Below are 24675 nucleotides of genomic sequence, written 5' to 3'. Positions count from 1 at the left end.
CCATTAACCGCGAAAAACGAGGGATCACTGTATTTCTGTGTGCAATACATTTGCCTTGCTTTTACAAAGAAAAAGATATTTGCATTTGAAAAGGGAAACCTGTTAACCGTCAATAGCAAGGAAAGTAATGTAATATTAAAGAAAGTATATATACATATTTTATTAGTAGGCCTCTACTATTATTATCATTTAACGATGGCTATTCTGATTTTTAAGTAATATATTTTGGTAGTTTATTATATTATCCCTGGAGGAGGCCGCAGGAACATGGGGACCAGGTAAGATTTAAAAACTCCCTTGCAAGTCCACCCCGAGTGTGGCTCAGGGTTACCACTTTTGGTACTGAAAATTACCCCGAGCCACACTCAGGAATACCACCAGGGAGGTCAAGGGAGAATACACTTTCATCAGTGAAACTGGGTGATCCAAAAATACTGGAATGGATTGCCTAAAAGTATTTTTCTATTTGTTAGCAAATGTTTTGAATCCTGGACCAGATCCATTCTAGGTTTATTGGATCAACCAGCTTCACTGATGAAAGTGTATACTCTCCAGCCTTGGAGAGCTTTAGTAAATCAGCCCCATAACCCAACTTGTGACTAGTATTATTTAATGTAAAATTAAAAAATGCTAAGTTTCTGGATTTCATTCTTATTTAGTGCTTTTAAAGCTTTCTGAATCATTGACATGAAATTTGTATTTATATTAAAAAGCTGACATCACTTTCTGAAAATCTGTTACAAGCTGACAAAATATTGTAGCTAGAAGACCAGCATGTAAAGCAGGAAAACTATCATTTTCATAGTGATGTCATTTTCATAGTGATGTCATTTTCATAGTGATGTCATTTTCATTTAGTGATGTTGGCATGTCAGGTGGTGAAGAGAAGACTGTTATCCCCATGTAAACTTCAATACACCAAACTTACACAGAACTTTCCACTAAGGCCCCATTTACACTTTGGCTGAAAAAAAATGTAGTCCAGGTGCAAAAAAAACTGCTGCACCTAGGACCAGCAAACCACACTGCGGGTTAATACATCACTCTTGAAATGGTGGAGTGGCTTTACTTTCAAGAGGGGAAGCGCAACCACATGGCCAGAAGTGACATCGCTTTTTGGAACAGCGCTGTGATATACCGCAACAGAAACCACAAACCACACACAAACCTTGCACAAAATGATTCTTATCTGTTCCCCATTATTGAAATAAAAGCATGGTTGAATGAGTAGTAGAACGCTGTGGTCAACTGCAAGTCTGAAATTGCCCTTACTGTTCATTATTTAAAGCTCTGTGTTGAGATTTAGTCTGAATTAAATAATAGTAGTTAGCAGCACTGTGTTTCAGCCTGTAAACAAAGAATTACAATTCTGTAGCAATTTATTAACTAAGACAACTTGGGTTTTATGCTTTGGTTAAACTTAGATATTAATTCTCCTTGTTTGCTTTGACCTCTGTTTTTATATGCTATTAGTGGGGATAAACAGATGTTTATGAGTGAAGTTTGAAAAAAGGCCACAAGATGGCAGTCATTAAAAAATGTTTCAATATACAAAACAAATCAGAGACAGAACTGAATTTCTCAAAAATAATTTACAAAGTTAGATTTAGTCTATATAGTCAGGATCCAGCAATTAGAGGGGTCAAGGGCCTGGAACTACCCCTCCGGTATATGAGCTCTGATGGGGGATGTCACATTTACCATTTCCTCATTCATTATTATTATTATTATTATTATTAATAATAATAAACAGGATTTATATAGCGCCAATATATTATGCAGTGCTGTACATTAAATAGGGGTTGCAAATGACAGACAGACAGACTATGACACAGAGGACCCTTACAATCCAAGAGGTGGGGAAGCAGCATACAATAGGAAACATTAACAAGATTTAAAAAAAAAAAATTAGACCATGTACAGAACTGCCTTTACATTAAAACTGAAACACAATAATATGGGACAGCTAAAGATGGACCTCTTACCACATTTTTTGTAACTTTATATAAAAGGGTGGCTAACCCTTTTATATAAATAAATGTTTTTATAGGAAGACGAGACGTACGCAACCATCTGGACTAGGATTGTGAAGTGATCGTCAGCGTTCCACCTATAAAGGTGTTTTTTTTTTCATGATAGTTCCGCATTAGGGAACAATTCTCTATCCCTTACATTCCCTTTTCCATTTTGTTTAAAACTCTATGTTTTGCTAGGGTTATGAAAGAAGAGAAACTTTATGTGATGTTAGTTAAACGCAAACTATTGTAAAACCCCTATTTTATTTTGAGAAAGGGTTTTAGGGTTTGTTTTTTTATATCAACACCAAAGCCCTCCCTTCCTGGTTACTCAGGTAAAAGTCAAAGTTGAACAGGCCCACAAGAGGATCAGAAAGAATCCCCTGGTGTTTCCCATAGGAACCCCAGATTATTTTTATTTGTGCCATCTGGTGGGCCCCTGGTCCCTTCTGCTTTACAAAAAAGGCCACTATCCCAGGAAAGCTATGCATTCTGATTGGCCCTTCTTCCACCTCTGGTGGAAATAAAATATACCATAGGCAAAAGAAAAGTCAATGCGGCATATCCGAAGTTTAAGATTAAGGGTAACATAAATAACTCACATGAATGAATAATATCACATACTTGGTATACTAGTAAAAGTGAAAAATGGATCAGGGCCCTACCCCATGCATTTATTTAAATGCTTCTCCATAATGCTTCTCCATACTTTCCTCAGCTCTGAATTTCATGGCAGGGGAGGTAACGGGTTGCTTTTTCATTTTGATATAAAGTCTAACTTAGAGACCAGCCTCCAGCTTCCCTAAGACCCTAAGTATATTTATATAAACTGATACTGATGTCTGCTTCACATTGGATGAAAACTTGATGTGCTGTCAACTTACTTGCACAATGAGATGTATTGCCTATTTGCAATATGAATCTCTACAGACAATGTGATGTAAAGGAACTTGTGACAACCTATTTGCTGACATACAGAGAAGACACACATACCATCTTATAACACTACTCCCCCCTAACCATTTGTGGACTATTATACTAATATGGAGAAAACTGTATTGGACTTTTCTGCTTGATGACATATAGATGATGGCATAGGAGATTGATTCTGTATTCCTATAAATATTGATGTATTTCCTTTTTTTAATCAGAATTTCTATGCTTTTACTGCTAAGCATTTGATTTTCTCTGTTGCAACATTAAACATTGAAATAATTAGGATCTACTGTCTGATCTCTGATTGTCTGTTTGGAGCCTCCTAAAAGAACTGGACAACTGCATCAACGTACTAAAAATCAGGAATGCCATGACATTCTACTGTCAAATATGATTCCTCTGTCCAGGTTGAATGGAGCTGGACATCTTTTAGGAAAAGAAAAGAAAAAAAAAGAGGACATATCTGGATTGAATGTATTACACACTGGCTGGGGCCTAAAATATACAGGTAGTCCCCAGGTTACGAGATAGGGACTTTAGGTTTGTTCTTACATTGAATTTGTATGTAAGTCAGAACAGGTACATTATTTTAATAAATGCAATTAGGACAAATGTTTGTCTCAACATATAATTAGGCAGTGTGGTGTCAGTTATTGTAAAAAAACCTCAATTTGATTTAAGCCCAATCAAAGCAACAAAAAAAAGCCTAGACATTCAATAACTTCTGAAGCAAGCTGTGCTTTGATATGCAAAAAGAAACAACTGCAGAGTTTGTCTTGGTCATTAAAGAATTACAAGATGTTACAGATTAGCTCAGCTCTTTGGATCACCCACAACGTCAGCTGAGTTTAGCATTAAGATTACTTCTTGAAGTCATGCAAACTGCCCCCCATCAAGCCTCTGTCCTGCACAGGAGTGAGCAGGGAAGCCCCATCCGTAGCTAGGAGTCATCTGTATGTCAGATGTCCTTAACTTGGTGACTACCTGTATATTGGGCCTATAATATTATAGAGTTAGATTTTACATTTTGATAGCCTGGTTGAAAATTGATTAATTGCTCAGCTAGATGCCAGGCTAGCGTACACTGCTGCAGAATATTGCTATTATACTTTATCCAGATCAATCTATTTGTATAACATTACTTTTAATGCATTCTTAGCAAATATTTATCGAAACTTGCACCTTGCTGCAGTTTAATTGCACAAGAAGAACTATTAGCAGTTACTCTCTTCTACACTCCTTCTTTTTTATACTAAATCAAAACACGTTGTTTCTAAAATATCACTAAATCCTGTTTTTAGTTTTGGACGGAGTAGAAAAAGAAACATTTGTCTTTACTTCCTGCCATAGAGAAATTAAATGAAGTGAAGATATCTCTAAGATGATTGGAATGCAAGAGGAGGAAGTTCTATATGTCCTTATTTCTGTTCTAGTGAAATTTGTAAGATTTCAGATTTCCCAATAATTTCTGTCCTAGTGGCAATGGTCACCGGGACAAATACAGACAATAAGGAGTCATAGTCATAAATCAGTACAATTATACCAGTGATTTTCAATTGGTAAAACAGGACTGAATTCTTATTTTGTTTCACCTAATATTCAAATTCAGTATAATTAGTACAACTGTGCATAGATCAAATTAGGACCCTGCAGGAAAAGAGCTAAACTAGGTAAATGTTGTCACTCTAGGAGAGAAAGGGTTTGTAGATACACCTTACTTGTATGATTTCAATGAAAATGAGAAAACATTTTGATGTTGTCAAGCACACAGGACCACTAGGTGACGCTACAGCTTGCACAGGAGTGGTGTGAGCCTTGGGAAGGGCCAAGGCACGGGGTCTAAGCAGTAACCAGGTCTTCTCCAGAGCCTCTGATGATGAGAATGTTGCGCCACTGGTTACTGCCAGGTTGAGGTACTTGGGCACACCAAGGTGGGCAAATCATTGTACCAAATCACAAAGTAGAAAGGTAGTCAAGGTAGGCCGGGGTCAAGACAGGCAGCAAGCAAGAGAGGTCGAGTCACATGCCAGGGATCAATTGCCAGGAATCCAGGAGACAGATACTAGTGACACAGGGGCCACTGCGGGCACAGGCAACACAGGATACACTGGAAGCAACAGGAGGCACAGGTGATGCAGGGAAATCCACAGACAGACAGGAACATTGGAAGAGCACAGTAAAGTTGGCTGGGAACCAACAGACTGGACAACCAGGGGTTAACGCAGGAGCTGGACAGAGGAAACACTGAGTTTGCACCAAGTGAACAGCAACCAGCTCACAGAACTAGGGGCTCGGCACAATGGAGACACGTTGCGCAAACACAAAGTGCAGTGTGTGAGCTAGGTAAATAGCAAGGGCTGGTCAAGCAGATCGGACGGAACTGATAAAGCTTGTAAACAGAGGCAGGCCCAGCTTCAGAACTGCCCGCATGAGCAGGAGAGAGGCGTCTGTGCTTTAGTGGGGACAAGGTAAGTGTGACAGATGTTACAGGTTGAAACTTAGTTTGACTGTTCCGTACTCTAGTCAAAACAAAACTAACAAGGTTTAGAACTACATTTTTACTGTACCTACATGTTTATTGTTTTTCTTATTAATGAAAAAACAAAACAAATATTCCATTTTCTTTTATGAGGACATTTCTGGGGTATCTCCTACCTCTTACCTTGCCTTCAGTGCAAAAAAAAATTGCGTTTTAAAGAAAGTGCATCTATCCTTTATCTGATGTACAGTAAACTCTATTGTGATATTATTTGTATTTGTGTTTTAAAACATCCCCCACTTTCTATAAATTCCTCAATCAATCTAAATTCCATTAATCACCATCATGAAATGCACACTGATTTAATGATCATTTTAAATGCTGCATTGCTAAATATTATTTTCTAAGCTAATGTATGCATTTTTTTACCCTATTATGAATCACACCATGTGAAGAGCTTTTCCCCTGAGTAATAATGGAGAAATGGTCATTCTTAGTCACTGGCACTGGTAATAGGGATTGTTTCTAATTAAACAATGCCATTTTGTCATGGAGTCATCTGGGATGCTAATAACATGGGGTCAGCATCCACGGAGACCTTCCCAGAGTACATTTGCTGGTCTTACCCTTTTTTGTTGACCTAATGATAGTAGAACCTTTGATCATGTGAATGTCTTTTCTGTCTGAGGACCTAGCAGACTAGCAAGTTTAATAAAAGAAAATGGCTGATAGTTTGACTTTGGCCCACATTGCTTTGTTAGTTAACAACTCAAGAACAGAGCAGTTGTTAGATATATATATATGTATATTCAGCACATCTCCTCAATACATGCACATTTATACATTTGAAAAAACTATTAAATGTACAGATATAAAAGTCCTATTGATCTGCCAGAAGTGCCACAAATTCTCTAAAATTTTGGCCAGCACAGTCACTTTTGATTGCTGGCCTACAGAATTCCACCTATGTCTACTTCCCAGTAAAACACACTGGGTAAAGAAAATGCTCTTGGGAGGTATAATTCAGAAGGGGGGATGGATAGTTACAATTCAAATGACTTCCCCGAAGCTGCACCTGCAACAATTTTATAAAGATGTGATAATACAAGCTATTTCTTACTACAGGTAAAACAAAGTATTTGACTACTAGGACAGCTTTCACCTTTTTTCCATTTTTTTCCTTCTAATCTCCTCCAGGCATAACCTGTCTACAGCTATGCACTCTAGCGCTGGCCAAAATGCTTTGCTCTGCATTGGCCTCCTAATGACAGTGGTGCATTGGGCCGTGATTTATTAAAGCTTTGCAAGGCTAGAGAGGATACAATTTTATCTGTGAAGCTGGATGATCCAACAAACCTGGAATGGAGTTCTTAAAAGTCATTGGATATTTGTTAGCAAATGTTTTGAATCCTGGACCAGATCCATTCCAGGTTTGCTGGATCACCCAGCTTCACTGATAAAAGTGTATCCTCCCCAGCCTTGGAGAGCTTTAATAAATCAGGCCCACTGTGCCAACATTGTGCCACTAACTTATCCAAGGGTGCTTATGACAAATGCAGTAGCACAATTGGGATAAAGTCCTCACCCTATAACAGGCAGAGCCTAACTAAGGACCTACATGTCAGAATCACCATATACTTTAATTAAAGCTTATCAGAGAATAAAAAGGCACTACTGCAACGTTATTACAGTTAAGGTCTAAATTAGAATTTAATGATTTAATTTAGATCTAAAGTAAATGAAAAGTATTACATATTTGTACATATTTACAAGAAATGAAGATATTTTTTAACTCTGTAGATATATGTACTGCATATAGGTATAGCTGGTGGCTTAGTTAATCTCCTCCTAATGCTGGTACATGCTTCTAACCCTTCTTAATTCAATAAAACTTGATTATTCAGTCATGGTGTTAGGCCACACACATGCTTTGCCTTTTTATCTGCTGCATCTGAAAACTGTTCTAAATAAATTCTTCAAGTATATTTCTATCTCAGTTACAATGAAGAAGGTGAATGATTGATAACATTATAAGAAATTTTCCAGTTCTAGACTGATTCCTACAAGACTTAAAAGACCCCCCAATACAACTCATGCTTGCCCCATATCTCAAAGATGACCTGTTGCCAGATAGGTCATTTCAATGAAAATCTTTCTTTATATTATATGTGCATTTCACATATGTTATGCACATTTTTACCAGGAAAAGCCCCTCTTGTGTAGACATTCAAAAGGTTTGTGACTGCTGCTGGGTGCCACCACTGTGAATAGGATGTTAGGAGTACCAACAGACTCAGAGCTTATTCCATCAACATTGATTCTAATTCTAATTGGTAATGTATGAGGGTAAAGTCTAATACAGCAGAGCTTGGACAACACAGTATACTTAGACATGAAAAACGTTTGGGGGCTTTGCACAGAAATTTACAATTCCTAGGACAGTCATATGTTGTAGCAAGTTCAAAGTAAAAAAAAAAGTCTGCAAATAGGAATTAGAAAAACTTGATTTTTTTGTGCTTTTACATGCAGATTTTTTAGGTTGTGATCTCGTACATAGATGAGAAGAGTAAAAGATGTCTTTTTTCTGGCAAACTAGATATTGTAAAACTTTTAAAAGAAACCTTTATTTATTAAACAATGCATAAAAAACATAGATATGGTTCAAACAATAATGACTGGATTATCAACAATGTAATACTCCGTGGGGAATTATGGATAGTATAAGTACATTATGGATTGAACAATTGCTCCCTATAGGTTTTTAAACATCAAAGTATAAGCAAATTGTATCAGTAGAATGTTTAGTATATAGTTACTGCCTCAATCCGGACACGTTTCGTCCGTGACAGGCTTCTTCAGGGGAAAGAAAGAGACCCTAAAATTTATAATAATACATTGTATAACTGATACATCCAATAACACTATTTATATGCACAGCAGTAAAACGTATATTTCAAGCTGACTTACTCATGCAATAAAGTACTGTAATTGGAGAAGGAAGTAATTGATCTCATAGAGTAGCCAAATGAGTTTGGATATCCTAATAATAACACAAATATATATGAGGAATGCAAAATATAGGGAGGAAAAAAGACCAATTTTGATCACCAATGCTTATGTATGAAAAGGATGAAAGGAATGTAATCAATATACATTTTATGTAATAAAGGATCTAACTTCAGTGTGAAAAACTTTGATAAGGTAAGTATCCCAAAGTAGGCTATATAGAAAGATGGGCATAAACAGAGATTATGTATATAGGGCAATCATATCATTAGGTTTAGTTTCACTATTTTTTTATATATATGTATGAACATTTATGAGGAAAGGTACTTACCTAAATCTAACTGGACAATATTGATATATTGTAGATGGAGATTTATATATTTTTTAAAACTGTATCCAGTTGATATCTGTAATAAAATAATGTTACTATTAATAGAAATCAGTTATATGTTGTATGTACACATACTACATATAATTGTTTTTTATTAATTGTTATTAAAGTGTTATTATTAGGATATCCAAACTCATTTGGCTAATCTATGAGATGGATTGCTTCCTTCTCCAAATACAGTACTTGAGTAGTGCATGAGTAAATCAGCTTGAAGTATACGTTTTATTCCTGTGCATATAAATATTGGTATTGGATGTATCATTTATACAATGTATTATTATATATTTTAGGGTCCCTTTCTTTCCCCTAAAAAAACCTGTCACAGGTGAAACGCGTCGGGATTGAGGCATTAACTATATTCTATTCATCCCTACTGAAAAAATTTGCTTATACTTTGATGTTCAAAAACCTATAAGGAGCAATTGTTCAATCTATATTGTACTTATACTTTCTATATTTCCCCACGGAGTATTAGATTGTTGATTGTCCCGTTAATATTGTTTGAACCATATCTATGTTTTTTATGCATTGTTTAATAAATAAGTGTTCCATTTAAGTTTTACAATATCTAGTTTGCCAGAAAAAAAGCCATCTTTTTCTCTCCTTATCCATATACTATATTTCTATATGGCTTGGCAACTACTACAGTAGTCTGTATTAGAATTCCTATGGGATAAAACTTCCCTGTTTTGTTGTTAGGTTGTGATCAATATGGAGAACTTTCAAACCATCCATAATATGAAACTGAGGTCATATATCAAATATCACCATCCCTCACATCCAACCAAATGGCATAAATTGGAAATACTCTACCATGTCCTAATGCCAGTCAAAAAATGTAAATGCTTTATGCACAATACCTCCCAAATGATATACAAAGCAAGAGATTGAGCACTATGAATCATGTCCACTGCTCCCCACTTGCCTTAGAAGTAGGTAAATCCCAGATCAAAATGACAGGAGAATTCCTAGTACTTGCCTCTTCTATATCTTGTATATCTTCCATATCTTGTGCAAATGGTTTCCCAAATCCCAGAAAACCCTTTATCAACTGAACATGCACATATGATATGTCCATCCTAAGTATTTGTCAGTCACCTTATTGTTGCAGGAGGTCAGCAATTGCAATTCCTGTGTTTTCCTAATGTCAGGTTGTGATAAGGATCACTCTAGATCTTAGGGTTGGAGTACACAAATCCGGTCTAACAGTTGTTGCCCCGTTAACTGCTCAGTGTCAAACTTTAAACTGAAGGTAAAAATATAAACATGTTTTGATAAGATTGCATAGTTAAAAACATTTTAAGCCCAAGCCTCAATTTTTTTTCTACCTTTTGATTAGGTAGTGGGAACCCTTTTTGATTATTTATTGCTTTCTTTGACCGTGCTAGAGAGATTTCAATTTCTTTCCTGTGACAGATGGGCAAAAAAAAAAAAAAAAAAAAAAAACAAGGGGAACAGTTGTTACTGTGGCAGGTAAACACAGCCAACAATGATCATTTGATGGAGATTCTAACATTTCCATATTTTGCAGAAAAAACAGATTATTGTAGGTGTGCCCACTAGAGACCAGTTATGGGTAAATGTGTTCAGGTATGATGTGTAATGTGTTTAGCAAATGCTCTTCAAAGTTTAAACCCAGGTTCAAGTACAATGTGAACTGAGATTTACCTCCATTATGCAAGCATGGGCCACTGCTGTCACCATGGGGGTCATTCAACCTTCAAAGGAGTTCATGTCCTTCTGCAAGAATTGGTTTCACAGAGGCTGCGATAGAGCAAAGGAAGCAAAACATAATGCAAAAGGGTGAAGATTTGGTTTTGTAAAAGTAAAATGTTAGACTGAAAGTAAAGGTGGTAAATTCCACAATTGTGAGTTGTCATTAGGACAGGAAAAGAGATGACATTTTTCAATGGGGACATATTCTCTACTGTGTAAGGTTATGTGCTGTTGAGTCTACAGGACAGATAACAGGACAAGTAATGGGTAATAACCATAATAAGATATAGATAGCAAAAAGAAAAGCTCACCATGGGTAACCATGCTCTACTCAAAATGAAAGGTAAAGATCACTGGCTTTATATATATTTTCAAATAAATACTGCTTCAATTAGGAAAATAGATACTTAAACCCAATGGGCAGCGTCCATATGTTGCTATAAACGACTATATTAAGTGAAAGTTGTGTACCTATAACTGTAATAAATTGTTCAGGGAACATTTTCAGCTGCTGCATATGTTTTCACAGCCTATTGCGTCATCATCTTACCCAAACTGTTAGCATTTCAATTAGAGCCATTTGTTAAAGCTAATTCACAGTGTATGGAGAGATACAAAATTGCTTTGAAGTTAATTTTCAGCTTCAAAACAAGTTAGTGCGAAGTCACCTGTTCACCCCATCCTCTCCTGGGCATTTCCAGAGAAATAAAAAACTATCTGCAACAGTACCTTGTTTATTTTATGATCGCCGAGCTGCCTGCAACTGCTGACCTTGTGAGCCGAATCAAGGCATTCAGAGTCCCTGACCTTGCAGTCATTAAAATCTAATCACACGCCAGGCAGGCTTCCATATTCATTAGGTTAAGAAGAAGATAGATTTGAACATGCTTTTGAAGTGACCAATACATTTATCAGCCAATTTCTTCCCTTCTAAAAAATCCTAGCCTAGTTAAGAATATTAATTGATTAATTGATACTGAAAGTCTTTTGTGCAAAAACATTAGCATAACAATATTAAACAGATGCAATACACTTTGCATAAAAATTTAGTTTTTTTTTTTTACATATGCCATTGGAAGACTCTATTTTCATAATACAGAAATTGTAAGTTTGTCTTTGGAGACATGAAAACTTTTGAAAACCCATTCAACCACAAAAACATAAATAAAGCACAACTAAACTTTCAGTTTTGTTACATTTCAGGTACAATAGATGTGCAAAATCCATCCGGTTGATTTCTTTATGCAGCCACAACCTTAGTACAACAAAAAGAACTCTTTCTCTTTGTATGGAATTACTGTTGAAAGGGCCAGGAATGCCCCCCTGTGTAATCAGTGCTACAACTCTCCAATCATCAGGGAGAATGAGTTTGAAAAATTGCAGAAATGTAAGTGTAACTCAGGAGCAGGGTTGTCAGAGTCCCCAAAAAGAGACCACTGCTTCCACACAGAGCAAGTGTAAAAAAATAAAATAAAACCTGTAATTCTTTGTTCACACTGTTCATGAGGTTGTGGTGCATTTACTAGTTTCTCATGCCAGGGAGCTGCTGTATATACATGCATAGACAAAAAAAATGGAAATGTAGAAAGTATTTTTAAATGTCAAATGTACCGCTTTGACATTTAAAAATACTAAAATAATCATACCCCCAGGGAGTTTAAAGTGTATTTAAACCCCAAAACAAAAGTTTATTACATTTCAGCTTACTAAGCCCTTGTTACATTCTGTGCACTGAATAAAAATGTTAAGCAATGTTATCTGCCATCTCAATTGTCTACAAAACAACTCCCATCCATTTGGATAAAGTGAGAGAGGGGCATAAAGAGAAAATAAGGGGAGATGAGGTATTCAGTAGGTAAAGCACACTTCTTAGTCCCAAGGTAACAGTGCTGCTCCTCCATAGAGACAGTATAGTCAATATGTGCTGTTACCTTAGAATGGAGGTTTTTAGCTGATTGATCAGGGAAATTAGGGTCAAAAGGCTCCCACTCCCTACAAAAAAATAAATAAATAATGTAGCCAGCTCATCTAAGGACTGGTAGGCTGCCATGTATCACAATTGATATAAAAATACAAACTAGCCCAAATAAAGTTAGAATGTTCAGAACAGACTTATGGAGAGTGATCAGAATTTCCTATCACAAAATGAATAAATTAATGAATTTAATCTCTTTTAATTAACATTGAGTTAAATAAAGGAACATTACATATCTGCTACATTACAGAGTAGATTTGTCCGTGGGTAGCCTGATGCAAGAAACACATCACATGATCACACTGATGAATACATTTACAGCCACAAAATGAGTCTGGAAATATTTCAATACGTAAACACGTTTTCAGATCCAGGGAAATGCCATATTTACTATAGTGGCTTACAAACTTAGTCCTAGCTAACTCTGTGCCAACACTTATACAGATATAGTCATGTGAACAAGTAAGTGCACTCAAAGTAATTGTTGTCTTTAATTGAACAGTGCCTGCAGAATAAAGTTATGTATTTAGGATAGAACTACACTTAGAAATAAAAAGATAAAAGCCAATGGACTCCTTATTGAGCTAGAAAATACTTATATAATGACCATTTTACTGTAGCTCTTACAGTAGCTTCAGCTGTGAATGGAATTAAAGACTGCACTGATGGTACTGCTAGGCTTTCCTGTACATTTACTTGTTGCTTTAGTCATTTTTTTGGTTTTCCACAACACAGTCCCTCCAATAAACATACTTATTTCTTGTTAGTAACTATATTTGCACTGTTTACACAGTTATCTGTTACCTGCTTACATTCATTTTGGTTCTGCAACTGTCAATATTATGCTGGACCTAATAAATTAAGTTGTGATGGCACTTATTATATGTTAAAAGTGCACTGGGAAGTGCTATCACATTTGATAATGTTTCTTTATCAATTGAAAAAAGAAATGTGTCAGGTTTTCCCAAAAAGAATCTGTGGTGTTTTTGTAAATATTTGCTTACTTTACCCATTGATAGATAATGTGTGTAATTTGGTGGTTAAATTAAACTAATTGAGCCTTATCTAAATACTATACAAGTGATAAAAATACCTACTAAGTCTTGTCTTAGTAGACACCACAAGATGTCTTCTTCTAATTGTGGCAGCATGTTGTATAGAGGTAATGATCAGGACAGTGTGGTAATAGAAAATTAGTCACAACAATTGGCATTGGGGTGCAAAAATGTAAGCAAGAAATTAGAAAAAAAAGAAATAATTCTTATCCAGGCACTTATTATAGGCATAGCATTGTACAGCCCTTTCCCTAAACATTTTGGGTAAAAAATAATTTAGAAAAACACATAATGTGGGGATGATGACCACAACAGAAAAACAAACAAAATAGAAAAATAAAAGTTTGTCCTTTTATTTCAGTTTAGTATCTGGATTCAGCACCATGGACAGTGCAGGATATAACACTGTTTACCATTTTTTATAGCATGTGTGCACTGTAACACTTGGCATTTATTGTTACTTATCATTGCAGCCTGTTCAAAAAGTTCTATTCTAAACGAGTCATTATATGTGTTTTATTTTATATGTTTAATAATTATATCAACTACTATCCATTCCTATTATTGTTCATAGGGAAATAGCATAGGAAAAAAAGTTTGGCCTTTTGATACATTTTAATACCTTGAATTCAGCACCATGGAAAGTGCATGATATAGCACCCAAAGAGACAACTCTAAATAATACACCCTAATGTGGAACAAAAGTTACTCTTTTAAACTTTGCATCAGGTAGGACATAACTTCCGAAGAGGACATACGATGCCCCTTCTGCAGTAAGCACTTTTACCTGCCTGATCGCTTTGGGGAACTGTCAAAAATGTTCAGCTGCGCATGAGCAGCTCAGTGTTGGTTGGCAGGATATCTGGGAATCCCAGCTTACACTGTTCTTGCCAGGACTGTATGAACTCCTGTATGTCTGTGCAGAAGTTATTCCATCCTGGCCAGGCCAGTCAAGGTGGCCACAGACTGTATATATTAAGAGAAGAAGAAAGAAGATGGAGGTGCCCTATGACCGAACAGGAACAGTTGAGTATAGTCGGGCTTATTTTTTATACCATTTTTATATAGCATGTGTGCACTTTTAACACTTTATTCTTACATATCACTGCAGCCTGTTCAAAAATGTCCATTCTATATAAGCCATTATATGTATTTCATTTTCTATGTTTAATAATTCTATCAACCAGTATTCCTTATAGAAAGAAAAAGAAAGTCAAACCCAATTTGGCATATAGTCTATGAGAAGCAACATTCTTATGGGTGTTCATAGAGTGATGTTTTATCTGCATTTCACCTTCTCTAATCCCCTACTAAAATGATATATCACTTTTTCGGCCATAACTATTGCTAGTTGTCTGAATTGCAACATGTACTATACTAAAGATTCTTCTTTTAAAACAAGTTTTTGCCGAGATGACTGTGTTAAAACTCAGACTTTTGCCCATCCTGGAAGCGGTTTGTTTACATCCCCTTTTCCTGCAGTGGCTGCTCCTGACCATAAGAGTGCTGGATTTACTAAAAGAACTTTTGTTTATAGTTAAAACCTTGCAAACAACAAACATCAGTGATTTTCCATAAAAGCATATATACATATTTATAAAAATAAAAATAGCTATAGATTATTAGATAGATTATTTAATTATTAGATAGATTATTTAAATACATAAAAACAGAATACACCACCAACTTCAATAGCCAAACTGCAGGGAAATGTACAGAAAAAAAATTAAAAGATTTTTCCTGCACACGATTGGATGATTGAAGTCAGCAGAGCTTCATCTCATTTACTATGTTAGGTAAAATTTCCTTCGTTAGGGGATAAATCACCTTGTGAACAGCCTAATTTTCTAAAATGTGGCTATATGAGCAGTATGTCTGTGTCTCTTTTCCATCCTCTTAACTCCCTCTATTACTGTCACACAGAAGTTGCTGTAAATCCTAACAATTAATGTTTTTTATTTGCTTGATTTTAGTCTGATAAATAAACAATTTACAATGTTTTGTTATATCTGTTGGATAAGTACAATTATGATCTAGATTGTGAAAGAAATTTAGGGCTGCCCTATGGCCTGTGTACATTTCTGGTGTTATGGAAGGAGTCAAATTATTCCCATTTGCGTTTTTCAATTGGGGCTATTGAATGTTTAGGGGCCTGTACATAAAAAAGTTTTTTTTTACAGTGGTGATCAATGCTTTGATGGCTGTACAATAATTACTATAAATTAAATACCAAAAACCTCTTAAGCTTCCTTTGTGTGTGCCGGGAATAAATTAACACCAGCACGGCTGGATGGGAGTTATGCCATTCTGGTACAACCCATCAAAATGGCCAAAAATTGTTCTCAAGGAAAAAAAGAAAAAGAAGATGGCAGCACCCTGCGATGGAATGAGGATATTTTTATAATCACAGGTTTAGTCCTTCTTTAAAGAGGGAGTAAACCCAAAACTAGCCAAAACAAAAAAATCACACTTACCTTCAATCCCACAGAGCAGTTGATCCATCGGGGGATTTTTTACATCAGGTCCTGCAGCGTCCCAGTATTCGTCTTTAGCCCTGCAAAGAGAGAGCGCCAGGCACCGCCATCTTCTCCTCTTCCTGGTTCTTCCTCCTATGTCACCCGACCTCGCACTGCGCAGGTGCAAGATCAGGTGACATAGATGAAGAAAAAACTTGCCGATCTCACTGCGCACTATTGATGAAAGGGCCCCTTTGGTGCTTGCCTGAGATGCATGGGCATGTGCAGAATGAGCAGCCGAGAGAACTCAGAATTTTCACTTTACACAAAGGGGTAGTAAAAGTAAAATAAAAATTTTGTTTGAATTTTTTTAAGTGCAACACCTAGGTAATCAAGAATGAATGGGAGCGCAAAGTCTCCCGGGATACCTACATCACACATCCTGGGAGGCTCTGCGCTCCCATTCATTCTTGATTCTAGGTATTGCTCTTAAAAAACTTCAAACAGGATTTTTACTTTAAATTAAAGGGTTCTACCCTTTTGTGTAAAGTGAAAATTCTGAGGTTAAGGTACGCTTTAAATTTGGAATTAGCTTATTTACCTGAATGGAATAACTGAATCCCATATTTAAAAATTATGTAAATAGTCAATTTATTCCTATAGTGGCTGCAGATACTATTTTAAGTGCCATTTACTTCAAAAATTGGGATTAAGGAATTTAAAACAATGCCCATAGCCTTTTTTCGATGGCATGATGATTGGCAATCATGATGTCATGTGAGATGGTTTCAATTGTTACATAGACATATAACCAATCAATGGGTTAGTCACTGCACTATACATTAAATACAGGTCAGACTGAGGGCAGGGCAAACAGCTGGAAGATCAAAGTTCCTTTATTGGCAGTTCAGCATTATTTTTATTTACATTTAGAAAACAGACCATTGCCTTTTTCTTTCCAGGACCCTAAATAGTGTGTATGCCCTATTCTTATTAGGTATTATACTGACATCTATTGTCATATGCAATCACAAGGTAAAATATTATGTATTTATCCTGTCACAACCCTATTAAAACTGAAAATCACCTTTAAGCAAACACAAATCTGTGCAGCTTTCAAGTGATTTATTTTATTGTGTAAGAATGACATAAACAATGGTATCAATAGAATTCAAATAATTTGACATTTCCCACAAGCAATACTTAGTATAACAAAACACACTACAATGGTGAAAGCAGACAATATAAATATACCTTGTAGGCTTTTTCTGCATGCAAATCATTTCCTCAATGCTTGAATCTAATTGCATTGTCAGTATTTAAAAGTAACTATGCTTCATTACTCCTAAGTCATGTAGTCTACCTATTTCCAATACAAATTATTTTGCAGCCCTGTGTGGATTACAGGACAAATGGAAATGAAAACATAAATTCACAAAATATATCTGAAAGTGCCTTTTCATGTACAGAATAATAAATGCACAGAACAGCCTCTAGGCAAAGTTATTGAGGCAAAAAAAGTACTGGTGTCATTGAAGGAACAATTAGAATCCTTCCTTGGGGAAATGAAGTGCGCAGAGGATGTGTCTTGATAGACCAAATGACCTTTACTTACTCTCTGAAAAAGCTCTCGTGTTCTTTATTATTCTGTGGAATAATGTTTTTGCAGATTGTCCTCAAGCAATGTAGAGTTGTACCTGAATTTATCCTCATCACTCTCTTCCTACCAAAGCTGATTACATAATTTAATGCTTCAAACACAAATCTCTAGCTCTAAACACGCTGCATCTCTGCTACTGTAACATCACTATCATTTTCTGTCTTATATGTCTGACTTTGACAAAACTGGCCATGCGTGGAGGGAATTGGCAACGTGATAGCAGTGGTTTGGTGGTCTTTTAGAGGGAAAAATGCACAGAGGTAGGAGCAGGGTGAATGAGGCAGATATTTAGGAGGAAATAAAAATCAGACTTTGACACCTTGGATAATGATGCTTCTTTACAAAAATCAACTATTTATGTTAGGTTATTTAAAAAAAATTTTGGAATAACCATCATGATTTTTGATTATATGCAGATGTAACATTGTGTTTGCCAAAACATTTTATGTAGACTTGTGACTCTTTTTAGCCATTACATTCCATCTCTGACTGCTTACGAGTTTTACTTGTACAGTTTCTCTGTCACCTTCATCCTGGCTTACCATCCCACAGTACAAGCCTGTCGAGCCCCAGTCATCCACAGCCAAATACAAACCTGGTTCTTCATATTAACATTTTCAGACTCCACGTAAACTGAACCTTACTAAATATAATGCTGTCTGTTGGGGAAACGTGTATTGATCCTGGCCATTGAGGACTAAAGTTGGGATTCATTGGATTAGTATGTTTCTGAACTTTTAAAATTTTTGCACCCAGTGAAGTTTTAAAGCTGAAGTCCATGAATATATTGAAACTATACTTGCATTAAGCCTCCATTCTTAGCACTACAAATGTAAATTTAAGTTTAGGATACCATTATGATATACTAAATGATTTGTCTAGGATACCGTTAAAAGAACTTCTGCTTACCTCAACCCTCATTCCTTTAGGCTTTCTCTTCTTCATGCAACCGATCCCCCATGTAAAACAAGAAGTATTACAACATGGCCAGATATTACAAGGACCCACCCACAACTGAGAGCATCAGAAACATCACAAGAGAAAGATGTCCTATTTCCCATCCTGTGGACATTAGAGGAAATAAAAATAAGGTAAACCCAATTATAAAGTAGAACTAAATATGACCAACTCACCTATCTTTCCTATTATTCCTTATTACATATTTAAAAATGGGCCAAAGTATTTATTTTAAATATATATACATTGATTATACACTATTTATAATATAGCGCTCATCCCAAAGCTCTAATCCAAAGCATACCCTACAGCCAATACTTGAGACTAAAGAGAAACTGCACAAATTAACATGATTTCCAGATAGAAGCTAAACGCCTCAAAGAAAGACTTTTAAATCGTGGTTACCCAATCAAGACTCTAAAGAAAGCGTATCAAAGGGCATGCAACCAAATAAGACAAAATCTTCTTTTTAAAACATCTGATACCCCATTAAATATTGTTCCCACACACGAGGTACAACCAGAATCATGAGTTCATTTATAACACACTGAGCCAACACTGGCACATTCTCTACTCTGATCCAAATGTACGGAAATTAATTGGCAGGAAACCCCAAATTACATATCGTAAATCCAACTCACTGAAGGAACATCTAGTTTCCAGCCATTTCAATCACTCTCTACCTCCAAGCTCTACCACAAGCATACCTGGTACATACAAATGTGGCCATTGCAAACAATGCAATTGGATTAAAGAGACTAACAGTATAACACTACCTAATGGCACTCTCCATAGATCTCCCTACTTTACAGACTGCAACACTTCCAATGTAATCTATCTGATAACATGTATATGCGGATCATTTTATATAGGGAAAACAAAACACCCTCTTAAAAAAACGCATTTATGAACATGTACATTCAATCGAAGTGGGTAAAATCATTATGCCAATATGTCATCACGTTGGCAGTAAACACAATTTTGATGTAACAATTTTGATAATTTTGATCCAATTTTTTGGACTCGACCATATTCCCATTAATCCCTGCATTGGGGACACAGACAAGAAATTGCTCCAAAGAGAATCCAAATGGATTGTTAAACTACAAGCAAATAAACCCCCAGGTTTAAACAATACTTTGAGCTTCAACCCATTCTTGTAATTCCTTTTCCCAATAACCCACTACTATCTACCAAATAATACACAAAAACCCAGGATTATCTACTAAATAATACACTGGTTACTAAATATCACCAATTTATCATAGCAGACGTAAGATAGACCTTTAACCAGGTCTTTGTTACTTTTACAATTACTATGTGCATAGAATTGTCTGCTCTCAAATGTAATATAATTTTGAATAACTTTGTACTCGCATTGCACTTTACAGAATGGTACTGTTGATTTGTTGCTCATGTTTTGCTACTGTTGATCTCATGTTAATGTACTGATATCAATCATGATTATACTGCACATTTCCCTTTGTGCCCAATAGCGGCTTACTGAAACAACAGATTTGCGGTCTACCATATGGCTCTAAGTAGAACTGTATTGGTCTACATATATGGCTATATATATAGCTTTAAGAAGGATTGAAAAATAGACAAAGGATAGCCCTCTCACCGGGTCTCTACTACGTTCACAAATATTTTTTGCATAGAATTTCTTGCTCTCAAATGTAATGTAATTTTGTATGACCTTATACTCTCACTGCACTCTATAGAAGGTTACTGTTGATTTGATGTTAATGTCATTATTATTGTTGATCTGATGTTAATGTACTGCTATCAATCATGATTATATTGCACATTTCCCTGTGTGCCCAATAATGTCTTACATAAATAACCGATTTGCGGTTTATCATATGGCTTTAAATAGAATGGTATTGGTCTACATATATGGCTATATATATGGCTTTAAAAAGGATCGAATCACGCCCCCTTTATGGGTTACTATTAAATATTCAAAAACACCTTTTCCAACACTCATGAGCATCCCCCGTTAACTGGCATGACTTACGGGGGACGGGGCGCCACTCTTTGTGGTGCCTGGGCTTCCACATACACTAGGAACAGTCTGTGTTCAGCCCTGTCTGGATCCCCCGTATGAACCGCCCCTAAGGAGTGGGTCAACTCCCGAGCTCGGGGAAGCTTGGATCCCACTTATAAACATTGCAGTCACTCTCCATTATACTTTTGCTAGCACCTGACCATGCAGCAACGCTATATCCCTCCTCAATCACTGTTTGCTGGTACGCAGGACTTTCAATTGAACTGTAACTCTCACCTTTTATACTTCATTCCTAATTAATTGTATTTATTTGGATCCTTGGCTATCCTGCACAAATTTTATTGAATACAATATGTTAATATACAATACATAATAATTTTTTCTTTATTTTCCCACATGACTTACTGACTACAAGCCTCCCCTTTCTTACTCTCTAGGTATTCATCTCTTATACATATAATTACAACCTGCAACCTTATAAAAGCATAAGACCACTGGATGAATACCTATTCACCCTCATATTTCATCATATGATACCAAACAATTATGTTAGTTTATATGAACCCTACTCGGTAAGCTATTATACATTTCTTTCCTAAAAGATTAATATCCTCACTATTTAGTAACTCCTCTATCCTGACTTCCTTCTTAGTTATACGCATATATATCTCTATATATCTCTAATGACCTTAATATGAATAATATTATAATCTAATTATATATAGTACTATAATTGTAATTCAAATATACTAATAATTCAGATTTTACAATTCAATTATAATAAGCCATATATTGTTAATTATATTATTGCACGAGTATCAGCACTACCTTAGGAACTACTTGTCCTGAATACATTATTCAGACCCGACCTTTATACTCCCTGTAAGTTATTATCTATACTACCAGCTTACACTTACTTCCTACCTATTACTAAAACTGAGACGGACCATATATCAGGCATATTTGGACCCCCTCTTATTATATCTGAGAATTTGAACACTAATTTGCAATATAACCATCATTGCATATGACAATTTACTCTGTATAGTTATTTGTGATATATAATTGTTACTTATATATAACTTTTCTGTGTACACAGACCATAAATCGTATAAAGTCATATATGTTGCACCCAACGATTGTTTACGAATATGTAATTAGATGTATGTGTATTATGCAGGTGTATGTGTCTGTGTATATATATGTGTGGATATGTATATGTATATATATATATATATATATGTATATATATATCTATGTGTCTATACATATGTATATATATATATACGTGAGTGGTGGGATAATTGTATATAATGCTCTGAAGGAGATAATATTCCAATAGATAGACGGGATCTAAGCAACACCAAACAATACAGGAATGTAATGCTAGGAATGGGATGTTTCAGTAAAACCTGTTGTATCTGGGTACTGGCCTCTGGCCCGCCTAGGGGGTCTCTAAATTCAAAGACTTCACTTTTCTGTGTACACAGACCATAAATCGTATAAAGTCATATACCCCTGAGGAAGCCTAATCTGGGCGAAACGTGTCGGGGACTTATATACGGAAAACACAGTCTTATCAATTTATCCCTTTTCCCATACATTTTCTTTGCTGTTTTATGTACACACTAGCAATATTATGTCTAGTGAACTACTCTATTTCTGTGACCTAGAACAGAACTAGGCAAAACAAACATAATATGTTCTGTTAACTTGAATCAATGTTCCTACTTCTGTGATTCCTTTTTAACAGAACTAGGCAGGTTAAATATAACATACTTTATACATTCTAACAAAAATATGTTTGTGAACTATGTATTTGTATGACTTTGTTATATATGAAGTGAATATGTACTAATACATTCATAGTTTGACACAAGACTCTTGAGCCTCCAACCTCTTTCTTTTTTCTCTCTCTGTGCTCCCTATTATTCCTGAAATTATATTTATATTATATATTATAAATATATTAGTTATACACTTACACTGTGTATAGAGGTACCCTCCTTTGTAAAAAAATATGTCCTGACTTCCGTTGTATCATACCTGTAATATTTCATCTGCATTCAGTGATATGTGATGGGTCAGCCTGGATCAGATGGGTCGATGGGTCAGCCTGAAAAAAATGTCAAGTGAGTTGGAATGAATATCTTGGCCTTCTTACAGTGATGTGGCAGAATATCTTGTCTTATTCTCGAAGAAGATTAGTTGACAGACAGCGCTGGACATCAGGTACAAAATAACATTACACAGGTCATTTTCATTATGTAATTTTCATCAGATATAATTTATATTCAGATATAAATGTGGACTCCATAGTATTTTTGATGCAGATTTCAAATCTGTGATCAGTTTTTCTCTAGCACGTCTAGTTTTTGTGATGCAGCTAAATATATATTGTGTGAAATTCATAATTCAAAAATATAAATAGCCTTAACATATTACAAAATTTAACTACAGTTTTCTTTTTTTAAGGTTAGAGACCGTACTAACTGCAATTGATTTCATTTGTCATCATGCCTAGAAATTGCCTTACTGATCCAGTTTCTGTTACATGTGCGGTTCATTCACGACCAAAGCACAACACTGCCAAATTACCACAAAAAAGATAAAGAAATTATATTTCGGCTGTCCACTTGGTGACCAGGATAATTCTTAGGCTCCACATGTCATCTGTACCAGTTGTTGCATTGGACTGCGTGACTGGCTAAATTGGCATAAGGCAGCAATGCCATTTGCAATCCTGATGGTGTGAACCCCGAGACCATCTAATCTACTGTTATTTTTGCCGCGTCAACAAAAATAGATTATCAGGTAAAACTAAGCACAAAATTGTATATCCCAGCCTCGATTCTGCAATTAGGCTTGTTCCTCATGATTCATGATTGCCAGGTCCGGTACTGCTACATGATGGACTTGCTTCTGTAGAAGTTGATGAGGAATGCTCTGGAGTTGCAGCCAGTTACAACCCTGAATCATCTGATCCTGAGTACTTGCCCCATGAAGATTCAGAACCAGAAACCATTACACATGCAGAGCTGAATGATGTCCTTTGTGATCTAAATCTCTCCAAAGACAAATCAGAACTTCTTGCTTCAAGGCTTAAACAGAAGCACTTGGTTGCAAAGGGTATAACTGTAACTCACTACAGAAACCTTAAATCATAACTTGACAATGTTTTTCACTAGTGATGGCTCACTGTCCTACTGGCATGATTTAAATGCACTCTTTAACAGTTTGTCACAAGAGCATGTTCCAGCTGAATGGCGTATCTTCATTGATTCCTCTAAAAGAAGCTTGAAAGCAGTCTTACTGCATAATGGCAATTCCAAACTTAGTTTACAGATTTCTCATTCCGTTAACCTAAACGACTCCGATGATAACATGAAGTTACTACTTGAAGAAATCCAGTATAAAACACACCAGTGGAACATCTGTGGGGATCTAAAGGTCATTGGCTTGCTGATGGGAATGCAAGGAGGATTCGCAAAATATATTGCTGTTTCCTATGCCTGTGGGACAGCCGATCTATCGGACATTATTATGTCAAGCGTGATTGGTTAACAAGAGATTCCTATAAGCCAGGAACAAGCAGTGTCATGTTTCTGCCTCTGGTTGATCTGCATTGGATATTTCTGCCACCTCTCCATATCAAGCTAGGCTTGATGAAGAACCTTGTAAAGGCCATGGGTAAATCAAACTCGGTGGGTTTTCAGTACCTTGTTGAGAAGTTTCTAAACATAAGCACTGCAAAAATGAAGACACGGATATTTATAGGGCCACGGATCAAGTCTGCTTTGCAGGATGATGTTTTCAAACAATCTCCTTCAGCAGCCGAGCTAGAATGTACTTGATTAATACCAGAAACTGGGTTGTTTTCATTAAAAATACGTTTCTTGCACTCACATCTAGAATTCTTCCAAAAACCTTGGTATTGTGAGTGACGAACAAAGAAAGTTTTCACCAGGATATTTAGTTAATGGAGCACCGCTACCAAGGTTTCTGGAATGAAAGTATG

Source organism: Pyxicephalus adspersus, chromosome 1 (assembly GCF_032062135.1).
Source record: "Pyxicephalus adspersus chromosome 1, UCB_Pads_2.0, whole genome shotgun sequence".
NCBI lineage: Eukaryota > Metazoa > Chordata > Amphibia > Anura > Pyxicephalidae > Pyxicephalus > Pyxicephalus adspersus.
Note: the sequence above shows the minus strand (reverse complement) of the source record.